At 42.1% G+C, this 16827-nt stretch overlaps 1 protein-coding gene across 13 annotated transcripts in view; it reads right to left on the reverse strand.

The window, feature by feature from the left end:
• The window catches only part of RHOBTB1 (Rho related BTB domain containing 1), a 136097-nt gene that overhangs the window by 70132 nt on the left and 49138 nt on the right, over nucleotides 1-16827 (reverse strand). For 4 of the 13 annotated variants that reach the window (XM_062214658.1, XM_062214655.1, XM_062214656.1 and 1 more), the window contains one exon: nucleotides 1958-2008. The exons of 2 other annotated variants lie outside the window; for them this stretch is intronic. The gene's annotated coding sequence lies outside the window, so the exon portion shown is untranslated. Of the gene's footprint in view, nucleotides 1-1957; nucleotides 2009-3655; nucleotides 3698-4158; nucleotides 4243-4829; nucleotides 4904-5008; nucleotides 5161-16827 lie in introns of those variants that run through there. 7 more of the 13 variants (XM_062214661.1, XM_062214659.1, XM_062214660.1 and 4 more) reach the window with 7 other exon arrangements.

Genomic DNA, 16827 nt, shown 5'->3' on the forward strand with positions numbered 1-16827 from the left:
CAAATGCTTTCTTATAAGTGATTAGTAGTAGTGATACCATGCTAATACCAAGACCTCTTTTGGCTCTACCATTACATGATTTAAAGTATAATTTTACTGCTTTAATAAATTACAGGTTTATAGTTGCTGTATTAATATTTTTATGACACGTAATTATCACAGCCAACCTTGTACCAGTTGATGATGAGGTCCTTGGCCTTTTAATGGGGCCAAGGTGCTTTTTTAGAATATGATACATTTTGTAATGATCCGCTATTTAGACAAAGCTGGTACAGGACAGTTCACAAAAGCACCGTAAAATGTTTGGAAATATCTCTTAACTAATTAAGCATTTAGGGCTACTGGCTTGAGTTGAGAGTATCAGTAGAATTAAAAAGATAACATCTAAAGGTTTTCTTTAGTAATTGGTTCCCTGTTTCATGTATTAAAATTGTCCCTTTATATAAAACTCTCTAAGAAGGATTAACAACTGTTAGAAATTATTCTACACAAAGACGATGGGGGAGGGATAAAGGAAGGCTGTCAATTCTGGGCAAAAATGGAAAATGGCTTAGTCTTTGCTCTGGATACTGGCCATTTTTAGTACTTTGGTTAGGATTTACCTATTACGTATCCAAATCTATCTACGTAGCACCTTTCCGGCAAACTGTGGTTCCAGAAGAAATCTAGTACTTTTAGGCACCATGCAAAATTATAATGCTTTCCCAATGGTACTGTGCAGAACAGTTTGCAATTTTGTTACAATGCTTTTGAAGCATTAATATGTTTGAGTTTGACATAGTATAATTAGTGGTTCTGAATGGGTGCACAACCTCTCACTACTGGGTTGAAATCCTACATTCTGTCTTTTTCCAAACTCTCACTCATTTATTATTTATCCAGACCAAAACAAAAACAAAACAAAAAATCCAAAAGAAAACAAACAAACAAACAAAAAACCCCAAAGCCAATCCTTGGAATTTCCATCCCCACGTGTAACCAGAATTGCAAAGTAATCTCACAGGATGGAAAATACTGCCCTTCTCATAAATGTACATTGACCTCCAAGAAAATCTTGCATGTATGATCTTGATCTTATTCTCCAGTTTTTCATACATGAATGTTTAATATCTTGCCTTTTAAATCTGTTTGTAAAGCCTTCAAGGCAAGAGATTCCATGTGAAGAAATTTTTTCATCTCTGACAGTGTCATACCAGATGGTATATATGAATACTTGCTTCACTGTTTTTCCTTAAGAGAATGGAATTTATTATTTTATAACAGCTGGTGCATTGAGCATTATTATATGAGCTGTAATTACAAAGTTAACTTAGGCAAGTCACTTAATCTTTTATAGCTTGTTTCCCTATTGGGGAAGAATTTTTCCACAAGGAGTTAAGGTCTTAGAGTAAGACAGAACTTTACAAAAAGTCCTATTTGTGCTATTTACTGAAGTGAGAATTGAACATATCTTCTAATCTGAATTTTCTAAATCTTCACCTGCAGTTTGGGGATCAAAAGTGTTCACCTCCCAGGAATGATCTTTTTTGAGGTAGAATCAGAACACAAGCATAAAGAATGCAGCACATGACCTGAACCCTCGTTCACATTCAATGAGAGTCAACTATTATTCTATCAAGTTTCTTCCAGCTCCAGAGTGCTAAGATCAAGACAGAAGTAAAATCTCAATTATCAGGCACCCAGATTCCTGGTGTCCTCGATTGTCTGGCATCTCTTGGTCCCCAAATTGAAAAGAAAATCTTATAGAAGAAAACTGATTCCAGCTTCATGTTACTAGCAAGTAAACAGAGTACTTTTAATAATCATTGAACTTGTGATGTTCATAACTGAGTATTAAAAGTTTAAAGATACATTCTTTGAAGATAAATGACTAAGAAACCTGTCCTGAAGTGTATGCTCAGAATTAGACACAGGATGTCATCAATCTGTGGTCATGGGTTTCAACAAAGACACTGACCTGGCTTGCTGGAAGCGAAGAACAGAACACCCTGCTCACAGCTGGACTTACCTACATAAAAGAGAGAAATGCTTTATAAATCCCACTGCCTGCCAGGCACACACTGGAGTCACTAAAAATTTCAACATATGCTGTTTTCTACACCCTCTTCTTCCCAATCCTCCCATGAAAGGGTAGAATTCAACTTTACTTTTGCTAACCGCCAGTGTGGAAGTGGCATTTGTTTGGGTCAAATACATCCTGAAATAGCTAGGTTAGCATCTTGTAGCATTTGTGAAAATGCATTTCTGAGCATTTGGGGATGACACAGAAAAAAGCATTTCTTTTGGCCATAAAACGTTTTGGCCATAAACCACTGGAGGGGAACAACAAAAACCTTACAGATATTTTTCAATACAGAAATCAGAAGGAAGAATGATATTCCTCCAACATAGCATTTTTAGATCATGTAACTAAAGGTCAAACAATTCTGGTTTTCTATTATACTTGTATAGGTAATAAGTGGTATTATTGAACCAATAACATGAAGCATTACATGTGTTTCTTTTTCCACCCCTGTGATCACCCACAGTCCTAAATACTTAAAATTTACACCACTTTCAAGATCTGGGGAAAAAACAGTAATGGGCAAGTCTAGAAGAATTGACTGCGATTTTATTGCCTCCTACTGACTTTTCAAAGCCTTCCACACTGAGATCAACAGGTTGGATCTCTTTCCCACTAATATGTGCAAATATAATCCAGGAATCTGAGAGGCAACTTTTATAATTTATTACCCAGTTCACCTGTGGAACAGTATGCAGGGGATAATGGGTGATTCTCTTAGGCATCTCCAAGGTTACTGAAAGTGAATTATCATTCATTTCTAAATACTGTTTGTAAACAAGCTATATATATACATATACATATGTATATGTATACATATATATGCATACATATGTATATATATACACACACACACACACACATACTTTCTTTCTTTCTGAGAGAAGCCTAAATGCAACCTATTGGCCTTTTGCAGTCTGCTGATAGTGAGAGGACTTAGAAAGATGTAAACCACTGAGAAGTGTCATTTTTGCAGTTTAGAATATGTTTAGTGTAGAGCATGCAGCCTGAGCTGGGGAGCGGGTGCCCCCAACCAATGAAACCCCAAGCTGAGCATCTGGCTGGGGCTCCACAAGGGCTCCCAGACAGCCCAAGCTGGGGAAGTCCAAAGTTGGGACCATTCTTTTGGTCTTAACTTACTAGATTTTCCTAGATTTGTAAGTTTCTATGTATATATCAACCTTCATGCATTTTTTCCCCCCTCAGCAAATGTGTACAGTCAGCTCCAAAGGCACAGCTTGTGTGCTGACGTGCAAAGCCAAGTCAAAACCCTGAGCTTGGCGCTCCCTTCTAACTTTCTGGCTTGTCCAAGTCTAAATATTGACATTGCTCCTCAGTTGAGATGTTTGATACTGCTGGCGATGGAAACGGCGCAGCTGACAGTAGGACCTAATGATAGATTTCGACACAGTCGTGCCTTCCTTCCACTTCTTTTTCCTGGGAGGGGGGTTGGATTCCCTTTTCTGCAATTCTCCCCCACTGGTTGTTTTCCCCGAAAGCTGAACACACACACACACACACACACCAGGTAAGGAGGGTAGGGAGTTTTGCAAGCCCCTCCTGGCAGCTTCTGCTGTTGCCCCAGCAACTCACAACAGATCCTGAGACTCGGGGTGGGCGGAGGGAGGGGTGCGCCAACTGAGGGCCGGCCGGTAACGTCTCCTGGGGGATGCAAGCAACACAGGGGCTAGCGTGTCCCCCTTTTCTGTTCCCCCTGTCCCTCCCCACCATCACCACGGTCATTCCTAGGAAAAAAGCCCTCTCGTCGGGCGGTGCCACCCGCTCCCTGGCGCAGCCAGCCTGCTCAGGATGCCTGTTGTACGTTTGCTCGGCTCCAAGTTAGGGGTGCGGCTGTGCGGGCGCTCCTAGAAATCGCTCGTGCTAGCCTGTGATGGGAGGGGAGGGTCCCCGGCCTCACCGAGCGGCTAGGGCGGCGGCTTCGAGAGCCGCACGACCTCCACAACTCTATCGGGGCGTTGCTGGCTGCAGGGCACGGCCCGGGCCCCCACCTGCCAGCCGCGGGGGCCGGGGCGGTGGGGGCTCCCAGCGGCTGCTCGAAGTTTCCTACCGCGGCGCACTCACGACACAGAACCTACCCTGCAGCCGAGCGAGACGCGAGCTCTCTCCGCCTTCAAGGGCCGGGGGGGAGCGGGGGGCCCCGCCACTCAGCAGCAGCCACGGCTGCGCGCGGTCGCGGGTGTGCGGGGCCCCTGCGCGCGGCGCGCCGCCCGCCGCCCAACTTTGCACAAAGGCAGCATGGCACGGCCTCGCCTGGCCGGCTCGCCACGCCGCGACCGCGCTTCCCCGCCCGGGCGAGGGGCTCGCCCCTTCCACCAGTCGGCCCGGCCTCCTCCGGCCCCCACCCACTCCCAGGAGGGGCGGCCCGGCCGAACGAACGCAGCACCCGGCACCCAGCTCCGACGCGCTGGCGGCCGCCGCTCGCACTGTGACGTGAGCAGCCTTCGCGGCTATTTATATCCCCACGATTGGATTTCATTCATGAAACCAGGGCCTGGTGTGTCTGTGCTTTGGGGCGCGGTGGCAAAGGTGCCTCAGCTCTACGCACGCCCAAGGGATCCGGGCTCGCAGCACGCGCCGGGACAACCAGGCGCAGAGCCGGGAAGACCCCGGCCCTTCTCCTCCGCTGTCGCGAGGGGTGGGTCCGGGCGATCTGTGCTCCCGTCCCCCATCCCCAACAAACCCACCCGCTCCCGGACGGCTGCTGGCCCTTTGTCCCAGGCTCCGGAAAAGTAAGTTGGACACTAACCGGCTGGGAAGCATGGCTTTCTTCCCCCTAGGAGCTGGCCGGCCGCGGACTCCGAGGGAGGACATTGGCTTTTGTTTCAAAACCGAGCCCAGCTGCTGACTAAGGGCTGCGTGAGCCCAGCCTCCTCCTCCCCTGGGCGGCTGCACGTGCAGGCTGGCTCCCCCCTCTGGGTTACCTACCCTTGTAACTTGTCCCGAGGGGTCCCCGCCACAGCGGGGCGCAGGGACACACCGCTGCCCCCCAGCCGGAGTACAGAGCCGATTTTACAACCTCCTAAGAAGGGCTGGATGAGGAGGTGAAACTGACTTCTGGCCTCTCGTGGGCTGCAGGATTCTTGGAATCCCAGGACAGCCCTGCCTCCTCACAGAACCTCTTACAATTGCAGGCTGCCTGGGCGTTCCGAGGACACACCAGGATTATTTTTCACACATCCACCTAACAGATGCTTATGGAATGTGGCTGCGGGGCATCAGGACTCTGCCAAGCTCTGAGGAGGTCACAAGCAACCTACTCCCTGCCCTCAGGGAGCTTTCAGTCTGCCTGCAAAAATTCGTGTGCTCAACTTCCTACTCCCACCCCTGAAGAGGCAATGGGGAAGCGGGGGGGGGGGGGGGGGGTCGGTGGAGGCGGAAGTAGATACTGGTGTGTTCAGCTGCCTCAAGAGATGTGTTCATTGAACAAACCTTACTTGAGGAGGTTGTGGACCAAAAGCTGGGCAATAATATATCTTTTGCCTGAAGGAGTTCTCAGGTAAGGTGTTCCTGAGATACTGAAGGGCAGAGAAAAAGGGAGCTGTGTTTTATTGCATGGGCTATATATATATATATGTGTGTATATATATATATATATATATTTTTTTTTTTTTTGTAGTATTCTCCCAAAACAGCACATGTTGAAAACATTCTGAGAGCAAGCACCCCTCTCTGGTTCCTCATTTTCTTCCAGGAAACCATCTTCAACTTCCCAGATAGATTACTCCCTCCCTAGGATTCCCAAATGAATTCCAGTCCATAGGGTATTTCTGCTCTTCCTCACTGGTTTCCGTCATGTTTTGGAGACAAAATTCTTGTCTGTTGCTCTCTGAATCCCACAGAGACCTCAAGACATAGTAGAATTCCCTGCTTTTTACAAGGAAAGGTATCACAGGAGGCCTGCTTTGTTAAGCCATCCTCACTGTGCTCTTCAGAAACAGGGTTGTTAAGCTCTAATCTTTGCTACCAGGAAGAGAGGATGATGAAAAGTCACGTACGGGTGTTTGAGAACTTCAGGTCACATAGATACATACATGAAGGGGTAATCACTAACTTGGCACAAAACAGTCTATTTAAAATAAACTCTATTTTGAAAGGCTAAATCGATATAAATTCTTTTCAGGAACACATTTCTTGGGAAAAGTTAATTAACCCTGTTCACTTCGAGCAATCATCCCTCTTCACTGCAAGCCATTTTTTCCTTCGAACTGCCCTGGGGGTTAAGGAATAGGGTAGAAACTCCAAAGAAGTGGGGATCACATGTATTGCAGCGCTTATTTGTGGCAGGCACAGGGCTGGCACATTTTTAATACCTGCAACAACTGATGGGATGGATGCTATCATTATTACAACCTATTATGGATGAGGTAACTGAGGCAGGGAGAAATTAATTATCTGAGGTTTTGACAGCTGCATGTGCACCTGGGTCACCCTATGCCAGATCTTATTTTATCAGTAACCTGCTTTTTAAAAACATCCTTTCCTCTGTTATAAACTTAAGAGAGTGGCAAGTTTCTCTTAAGCAACAAGCAGGTGCTGAGGCCAAAAACGTATCTACACAAAGATCCTTGTTGGCAGGTCACTTTTCCACCACTGCCCTGACCCCCTGCCCCAGGGGATACCAAGGCTCCATAGCTCTTCCAAAATACACCCCTTCTAAAGGGTGGTAAAGAACAATCAAAGGCAGGCATGTGGCCTGGAGACTAAGACTCTGAGAAAAACACCCACTGTCCACATGGACGAGTGCCTCGGTTCCACACCTGGCACTGACGCCTGATTCTAACTCCCCCCCAAGGCAGACTGGGAGGCGGCAGTGACGACTCAAGTAACTGGGTTCCTGCCACCCATGTAGGAGAACTGGACTAAGTTCCTGGCTTCTGACTTTGGCTCCCTCCACCTGTTGTGAGCAATTGGAGGAACGAACCAGTGGATGGGAGTTCTTTGTCTCTCTGCCTCTCAAAACAAAAGCAAAAATCAGTCATCTTGGAATTATTGTCGAGTTGAATGCTTAGATCTGAGGGAAGCTGACAGGAAGAACTTTCAGGAAAGTAAATTGCTATTAACAGTAATTCCTACACAGCAGAGGAAAAGGCGTTTTCTAGGAAGTCCTTCCAAACACGGCGGTCATCTGCAGAAGATGCTTCCATCTAGTGCTATCCAGTCCCAAACTGACAAGTAAAACCTCTGATTCTGGCAAGGTTGGAGGAAACGCTGCAAGTTGTATGCATGTATTTTATTGTATTTTGCCAACAGGAAAGGAGAAAAAAGGAACAATAGCATACACCTTCCAGAATCACCACCGTGAACATACCCCTACTGTTGTGATCATCACAGAAGACTCCACCTTTGTATACTGAAATTGTTGCTTTTTAATAAAATCAGGACTATTCAACTTAATATACAAACTGGCACTTATGTGGAATTAAACCAGCATTTTTTTCTTTAAACTCTTTCATATTTGGATTGCACGAAAACATGAATAGCTTTGATGGTAAATATTTTAACAAAGTCATAGGATTTAAAAACATCCGAGTCCCATTCAAAAAAGAACCCCTTCCTAGCAGCTCCATGAATTTATACTGCCTCCAAAACATTTATCTACTTTCCATCTCTAGAGTTTTGTCATTTTGGGATTATTCCATTAGTAGGTACATTCAGCATGTAATGTTTTGAGATTCTTTTAAAAAAATTAGGTAATCCCCTTGAGCTTCATCTAAAGTGTTGCATGTATCAATAGTTTTTTTTTTTTTTAAATTGCTGTGTTTCTGTTGCATGGATATACCAGAGATTGTTTAGCCATTCACCCACTGAAGGATATTTGAGTAGTCTCTAGTATTTTGCTATTACGTAAACCATTCTATAAATATTTGTCCACAAGTTTTTGTGGGAACACACATTTTATTTCTCTGAGATGAATGCACAAGAATGCAACTGCTGGGTCATACGTTAAATAAGAAACTATCAAATGACTTCTCCAAGTGGCTTTGTTATTTACATGCCCACCAGCAATGTCTAAGAGGTTCACCTATCCGTACCAGCATTTGCTATTATTAATACAATAAAAATGTTTTTCTGTAAGTTTATATTTTAACTATACATAGTTATGGGGTACAGTGTGGTAAGCCAATACATCTATTCCGGGTATGAAGATCAAATCAGGTTATTTAGCATTTCTAATTCTTTAAACATGAAAAAAAATTTAGCAAATATATAGTGACATGTCAGTAAATGTATACAATGTGTACTGATCAAATCAGAACCATCCACATTTCCCTCTGCCTGTCATTACCTTGTGATTGGAGCTTCCATCCCTGTTCAGCACAAGGAATACGGCCCTTCAAACTAGGATTTGGTACCCATCCAACCTCCTCCATATTTATTATTATTTTTAACAAAATTTCAGTTGTAGAGGAACATCTCATTTTGCTTTTAATTTGCATTCCTCTGATGGCCAATGATGTTAAACATCTTTTCATGAGCTGGTTTTCCACCCTACCTCCTCTTTGCTGAAATGTCTATTTACATCTTTCACCTATTTTATAACTGTATTGTTTGTGTACTTGCTGTTGAGCTTCCAGAGTATTTTTATATTTTCTGGAGTTTTCAGATTGCAAATTAAACACTGCTCAAGATAGAGATATTTTCAACTCAATCACTGTTGCTCAATATTTTACAGCTATTAGTTTTACAGAGAATATTCTGGGAATGTAAAGTACTTACAGGCTTATTTTGGCAAGTCTGCACTTCAACCGTCATAACTGACGTAGAAACCCTGGCCACGTGCGTCCGGGCGCTATGCAGGGTCACGTTGGCTCCAAGGCGGGGCCTCCTACGCAGGCCCAGACGCCTCCTCCGTTGGCCAATGCACCCGTGTCTCCAACCGACCGCCTACCCTAAGAGGCAGCTTTGGGCTGTCCACCTCTCTGCCTCAATTGCGGGATTGGAGGCTGTGCTGGGTGTTTTGAAGCTGGGAAGTTACAGATGTTTCAGAGAAATTTCATGGACAAGTACTAGTGGGTTTGAAGACACGGAAGGAAATAAACTCACCTACCGGCCTATCGTAAAGAACAGACTTGTTTGGTAGAAAGATATATTGAAAGGCAGCTTTTGGATGGGCTTCTTGGAGCTAACACAATGGCTTTCAGAAGACTCAACAACTTTGTAGTACCCTGAAGATGAATGGTGGTGATATACTTGACATTCTGCTTACGTGGATGGATTTTCTGGCTTTTCAAGAAAGTTTCTAAACTGCAGAGCAGAATAAAAAGAATGAGCACTGGCCTCAAGCAGTTTAGTGGCAACTTCCTTGTATGAATTGCCTTGCCAGCTTTCTAGACATACTGGGACATTAGTTCCCTCTCACAGCACTGGGGTCTGTCTAGACAGCACAGGCCCAATAGGCTGGGCTGGGCCGGTGCTAGTGCTGATCCACAGGAGTGACTGTGTTCTGGGGCCTTTCATTCATGCTAAACATTGATGAGTCCAAAAGAAAGTGACCTCCTGGGACCTGTGTTCTTTTTGAAGCACCTTCTTGTATTCAATGAGTGCAGTTCTCCTGCCACCCCAGGGTGCTTCGGAGTCATACGAGCTTGGGCAAGGTGATGTCCATTGTTCTACCTGGGGGATAGAGGGGTGCTTTCCCAGGTTTCATGTTGATAGGTCAATTACAGGCAATGGCCTGCCATCACTACCTATCTCTGTCCCAAATACTTCCAGCAGGTCTTGCACCAGGCAGCTGTGCCTTCATGGCTCTTTCCTGGAGTAAGTGTGAAACCCTTCACATGGGAGGCCTGCTAGTGTTGAGTTTTTAACTACTAGGAATTTATCTCAGGTATTTCTCAAACCAGCGCTCCGATCCCCCAAGGTCCTATTTTCTGCCTACTGCTCTGGAGGAAATTAGAGCTAGTTCTGGATGTGGGGACTAACAGTAAACCATGTCCTTTCTCTGAAAGCTGTAGAGGATATGAGCTCCTACTCTTTGGTTTGTAGTCCATTTATCACTGTTGGTTTTGATGTAGTTTCTAGGAAGAGCTTCTTTTGTAAAAGCATTTTTTTTTTTTGGGAAAACAGGCTAACCTAATTGATCTGATCTTGGAAGTCCCATGATAATTTAATCAAAGATAGAAGCGTTAGATGCTATGTGCTTTCTCTTGTTATTTCTGTGTAGAAAAAATTTTTACATTACAGTTTCTATTTTACTGGGCACCAGTGAAGTTAGGCTACATGCTAAAAACAGACAAAAAGGTATCCCTTTCTTGTGTAGAAGTGCATCTGTATGGATCCATTCATTGTGTTTTCCGTTAGGGGGAGGGCGAGTCCTGTAAAAATGTGGTTTTTGCAAGCTTGGAAATTCTAACTACATTCTTGTTGTCAGAATCTCTCCTGGTCTATCTCAGCATGTGTAAGAGGAGGTAGCAAAGAGCTTTTATGGTTACCTGTCTGGCTTTGTTTAGGTCTGGCATTACAGATGGAAACTGTGTATGTCACAACTCTAGCATGAAGAAAAACACAACAATGTAAATGGTGTAGCTTTGACTTTTTTTTTTTTTAAAGTAAAAGCATGATTATGTAGTGGAAGAAAACCCCTATATTTAAAAGGCACATTTGTTTCTGGAACAAACTACATTTTTAATATTACAAAAAGTGTCATGACTAATTTTACCTAAGTAAAAATAAATTACATCAATGTGTCATTGCATGTTTAAGGCTATCTTGCCTGATGAACTGTTTCATATAATAACTGTTTTTCTTAAAAAACACAAAACAAAAGGCTCCCAAACCTAAAAACACCTTAAAGGCAGCAGAGGGTGGTGGAAAGGGAAAAAAGGGAATTGTATTTTGGCCATCCCACCGATGAACAATGTAATTCTGTGATTAGTTCCTTAAACCATTATATGTTCATGTACATATATCAAATGGAGGCAGCAAAGCTGTTCTAAAAAGTTCTTAAGAGAACTAAATGAAATAGTATTTGTAGAAAATGTCTCTATAGAGAGCTTTAAAAACATTTGTGCAGCCTAGGGTATCATTTGATTTGGGAATACTGATTAATTATACCAGAACTAGATCATTCCCAAAATTTACTCCCCAAATGCTGACAGTAAACACTATACATAGTAACCTCCAGCAAATTCTTTCTATGAGATAGAAAGTTTAATGTTGGAAGTTTGAATTTCTTACTCTGTCATTGACTTGTGGGTATTGTGTTTTCTCCCATCTATAGAAGTGAGCTACTCTACATGGAGAAACTTGAAAAATAAGTGGCTTATGAATACACATGTGCCTGCAGACACACACACACACACACATAACACTGCAGAAAAACAATTCCACCAAGGTGCACTCCACATTTTCCTGCTTACCTGGCAACTTTAATATACATGTCATTTAATCTTCATGACAACCTTGAGAATCATTTCCAATATGAGAGCTGGGGAATGACATTTCCCAGTGGGTAACCAACTTGCTTTCTGTGAGGAAAGGGGGAACCAGGATTCTGATTAAGAATTCTAACCCTAGTCTGTGACCAGGTGCAAGTAAATATTCTGAAGTAATTTAGTGAATACTACACCAGTTTACATAGATTCCACTTTAAAGGGAATGCACATTTTTCAGAAACATCAATGCCTTGGAAGGAGACCTACCAGTCCACCTCTAGAAAAAAGCCGAATTGTGACACATTTCCTTAATTGGCATCACTACTTTTGTAATGGTTCCTAATCTGATAGTACAGAGTGCCTGACTTCTTGTGCTGGACTGAAGAGTATCAGTCTTCATGCACAACATTTCAGAATCTCTCCTTAGCTCTATAAATATTTATATTTACTTTAATATTTCACATGACCTAAATTTACAGCTCCCCATTATGGACAAGTAGTTATCTGCATCACATGTAAGTGACATAAGCAGTTAAATACTTCAGGATCAACACTGAGGGCAAACAGTCCCTGAGCTTGTAAATATAAACCCAGGACTCTCGGGATCAGTGACAAAATCCTACTTCTACCACAGCATCCCTCTTAGAGCCTGAAGTTTTGATGAGGGGCATGGAAGTTTCATTGCATCTCCATTCCCCACAGTGCTTTGAATTGCATTATGGGCAAGAAAGTGCATAGAAAATAGTTTTAATACAGGTTGAATATCCCTACCATGAAAATCCAAAATCTAAAATCTGAAACTTTTTGAGCACTGAGAGGCAGCTACAAATGGAAAATTCCATACCATGAAACTCCTTTTCATAAAATTATTAAAATATTATATAAAATTACCTTTAGATTATGTGTATAAGGTGTATATGAAATATGAATTTTCTATGTAGGTGAGGGTGCCATCTCCAAGATACCTTATTATGTATATGCATATATTCCAAAATAAAAAAAGTTTGGTTTCTGAAACACTTCTGGTCTCAAGCATTTTTGAATAAGGGATACTCAACCTGTCAGAGTCAATGTTAAAATGGTTACAAGACTCCTTAGTTGTAATTTCTTCTAATCACTCATATATACATGCCATCCATATGACTTATGACAAAGCCGCAATTGTAAAGGAGAAATAGCCTTTGTGGTTTTATTTGTTCTATTAAAATCATTGCCAACACTGATCACCCATGGAAAGGCACTTAGAGATCATGAAAATATTTTATGAAGATTCAAGTGTTACGAACAGGAAAAGTATTACTGTGCATGAATAATAAAGACCTATATTACCACCTGACTTTTTAATCTGGAATACTACTACTTAACATTTAGTAAAACCTACTATGTGTGGGGCATGGTGCTAACGCTTTTACATTCTCATTAACTCCTCACAATGACTTTACGAGGGAAGTACAATCACCATCTCCATTCTATACAGTTTACTACTAGGGAAGTACAATTACCATCTCCATTTTATACAGGAGGAAGTCAAGATCAGAAGGGTTAAGTCATTTTCCAGAGGTCAAGTACTTAACACAGTCTTACAGCAGGAACTCCTGACAAAGCAGGCTTCTACTTTCCCCAGATTGGCACTTCATATTTACCATAGCTTGTTCATTCAAAGCACCGCTAATCACAATGAATGCCATCATACCATGTACTTAAAAGACTACTGGACCACAGCTGCTCTTAAATTCTTTACCACTTGCAGGTAAACTGCCTTACTACTTCACATTGTAGAAGTGTCAGGTATAACTGTTGAGGAGAGTTGAAGAGAACTCACCTTTGCAAGGTGACAACTTCAGGACTCTTCTGGTCCTTGACAAGCAGCTGACACCTGTAGATCAGGTGTTAATGAATGACATGCCCTTACTACCCAAAGAAAACAAATAACTTGTGGGAAAGTAATGTAATCTTTAGTTCATTTCTTAGTATTTCCCATAATAAATCAAATTACTCCTCTACTACCTAATGAAACAAATCTGATTCTACAATGACTGCACCTTGTGCCAGTAATACCAGGTTAATGAGATAAGAGCAGACAGTCACGTGGAAAAAACATAGCCCTTTTTTTTTTTTTTTATTTGACAGGTAGAATTAGTGAGAGAGAGAGACGGAGAGAAAGGTCTTCCTTCTGTTGGTTCAACCCCCAAATGGCCACTACGGCTGGCGCGCTGCACCGATCCGAAGCCAGGAGCCAGGTGTTTCCTCCTGGTCTCCCATGCGGGAGCAGGGCCCAAGCACTTGCGCCATCCTCCACTGCCTTCCCGGGCCACGGCAGAGAGCTGGCCTGGAAGAGGAGCAACCGGGACAGAATCCGATGCTCCGACAGGGACTAGGACCCAGGGTGCTGGCACTGCAGGCGGAGGATTAGCCTAGTGAGCCGTGGTGCCAGCCCAAATAGTAGCTTTTCAAAAACAGTAAATATATACCATGGACTCTGAATATAAAGAGTCCTACTTTCTGTAGAACAGGGACATCACAACTGTTGCTCTCACAAACATTATTGTTTGTAACTACGATTACTTTAGGTTTGAAGTTCTTTCTCAATAAAAAAATTGAAGTGGCTAGTGATGATGCAATTATATATAAAAACACTTATATCTAAAGAGAAACACACAGGCTCATGGTAAATACTCTGGATTTTTCTTTAAATCTGTATTCTTACACATTATACATTAATGTGGAATGGAGATTCTGGGAGATACTGAAGTGCTGTGTTAACAGAAACATTAATTTATATCCAGTATAATTAAAGCTTTATGTTTATTTTAATGTATTCCATTTTATTGTGATTGGATCAATCAAAATTATAAACTTGGCTAACTATATCTGTTACTTTTTGGGTTACATTTGGTATTTTTGGCCCCATCCAATAACAGTGAAAAATAAAGGTAGTGAATTTGGTAATGAGATCCAAGGCTGGCTATTATCAGCTCCCTGTTGGGAGAATTTCTTTGAGGAAGTCACCTCTCTCAGGGCCTAATTTCCTCATCTGTAAAATTAAAATGCTCATGGGAACTTTAGTTCCAGATATACTATGCATGTTGAAATTAATATAAAAACATGATACAGTGGGCTCAAAAAGTGTTGTGCACTTTGATTTTGGAAAATCCACAAAAACTTCAAGTATTGAACAGATTCTTCCCATGTACCTATTGTTAAATTAAGCTGACAGTTTCATTACTTATGCCTCTCATTGGGTTTGGGTTTAGGATTGCCATATATAACAGACAACACTCAGTTACACTCAAATGTTCCATACAGTACTGGGATATGCAAACAGTAAAAAACATTATTCACTGGGCTGGCACTGTGGCTTAGAGGCTAAAAAACTGCCACCTGCAGTGCTGGCATCCCATATGGGCGCTGGTTTGAGACCTGGCTGCTCCACTTCTGATTCAGCTCTCTGCTATGGCCCAGGAAAGCAGTAGAGGATGGCCCAAGTTCTTGGGCCCCTGCACCCATGTGGGAGACCCAGAAGAAGCTCCTAGCTCCTGGCTTTGGATTGGCTCAGCTCTGGCCATTGCAGCCATTTGGAGAGTGAACCCAGAAGATGGAAGACCTCTCTCTCTCTCTGCCTTTACCTCTCTGTAACTCTGCCTTTTAAATAAACAAATTTAAAAAACCCAACAAACAAACAAACAAAAAAACAAATAGAATGTCAAGTAGCATTTCTCAAAGTATGTTATATTGAACAAGCCTTGGGTGAAACACAAAGGGAAATAGTCATGCTCAGGAAATACTTTGTATTTTATCCTATTCTTAAAGAAAGTTATACTTCTTATTGCAAGACTTTTTAGGTCAGTTGTATGTGAAAGTAAATTATGCATTTATAAAAAGGAAATAGTCTCCATTGAGCTGCCTCTACTTATTTGACATGGGGACCCTTCTTCATGGTCTTAAAATATCATTAATTAATTCATAATATTCTACTGAACACATTTTGTGAACATCAGAGTAAGTGATATAAAAATGATGTGCATTACAGATCAATCATGCCAACCAATGTAACAAGAATGCCTCCTTCTGATTGGACAGATATATGGGTCATGATGGTCAATTATTCAAGGAGAGTCTGTTCTGGGTTAACTCAAACAACCGATAATTGCTAGCTATCATTACATAGCACAAATACTTCAATTTAAATTGCCTGTCCAGTGTGCACTAGCAATGCTGATTATAAAACACTATAATTAGGGTAGCACAGAAGCTGCTGACTCAGTATTAGAAAGCATTCCCTTAGCCTAAATTTATGGTATATAACATGTCAGTGACAGATGCTCAGAGGGGTTCAGAATTTGATTGCGAGGAATTGGGAACTTGTATGTTCACAAAGGTTGTGTAAAGCTTGAAAAAGAATATGCCACTTAATGTCTTAAACATTAAGGCTGTGCTATTATAGTTAATGACACATTTTTTTCATTTAAGCATTTTGTTAAATTCATACTTTTTAGTTATATTTTTCTCAACACACAACTGTTATTGTGTAGTATTCCACAAAAAGTTTTATGATAGGCTTCATATGTAATACAAGGCTGGTAATTTCCTTCTCAGTGACTTCAACTCTTCCTAAATAATCTGGTGCAATGGTGGAACAACCACTAATTCTTTAGAATTACAACCTCAAATTCTCCCTTCTCCCAGCCTCAAAAGCAACCAACTGGGGCTGGTGCTGTGGCATAGTGGGTAAAGCTGCCACCTGCAGAGCCAGCATTCCATATGGGCGCCAGTTTGAGTCCCGGCTGCTCCACTTCTGATCCAGCTCTCTGCTATGGCCTGGGAAAGCAGTGGAAAATGGTCCAAGTCCTGGGGCCCCTGCACCCGTGTGGGAAGACCGGAGGAAGCTCCTGGCTCCTGGTTTCAGATTGGCACAGCTCCAGCCATTGTGGCCAATTGGGGAGTGAACCCATGGATAGAAGACCTCTCTCTCTCTGCTCTCCTTCTCTCTCTGTGTAACTAAAAGCAACCAATCTGAATAAAATGCAATAATATGGAAGACACTAAAAGGCAGAGGTCCAAGTAATTACAAGGAAAAAAAGTTTTGTATAATCTGTGAATTTAGTAATCCACTTATGAATAATTTAAAGAGTATTCACAATTATCCACTGGACTAATAATAACTCAAAATATTTATCAAATGCTTACTCCAAAGCTGACAGTCTAATCAGTGCTCTCATAGTTCATGTCATGTATTCCACATGGCAATCCTGTGGAGTACAGTATCATTCCTATTGTAAGGCGGAAAACTGTGACATAGAGAGGTTGACTCACTTGTGGAAGTTCACATCCCTAGAAAGGGGTGTTCAAAGATTAAAACTTTAGTCTAAA

The sequence above is a fragment of the Lepus europaeus genome, chromosome 17 (genome assembly GCF_033115175.1).
Source record: "Lepus europaeus isolate LE1 chromosome 17, mLepTim1.pri, whole genome shotgun sequence".
Classification (NCBI taxonomy): Eukaryota; Metazoa; Chordata; class Mammalia; order Lagomorpha; family Leporidae; genus Lepus; species Lepus europaeus.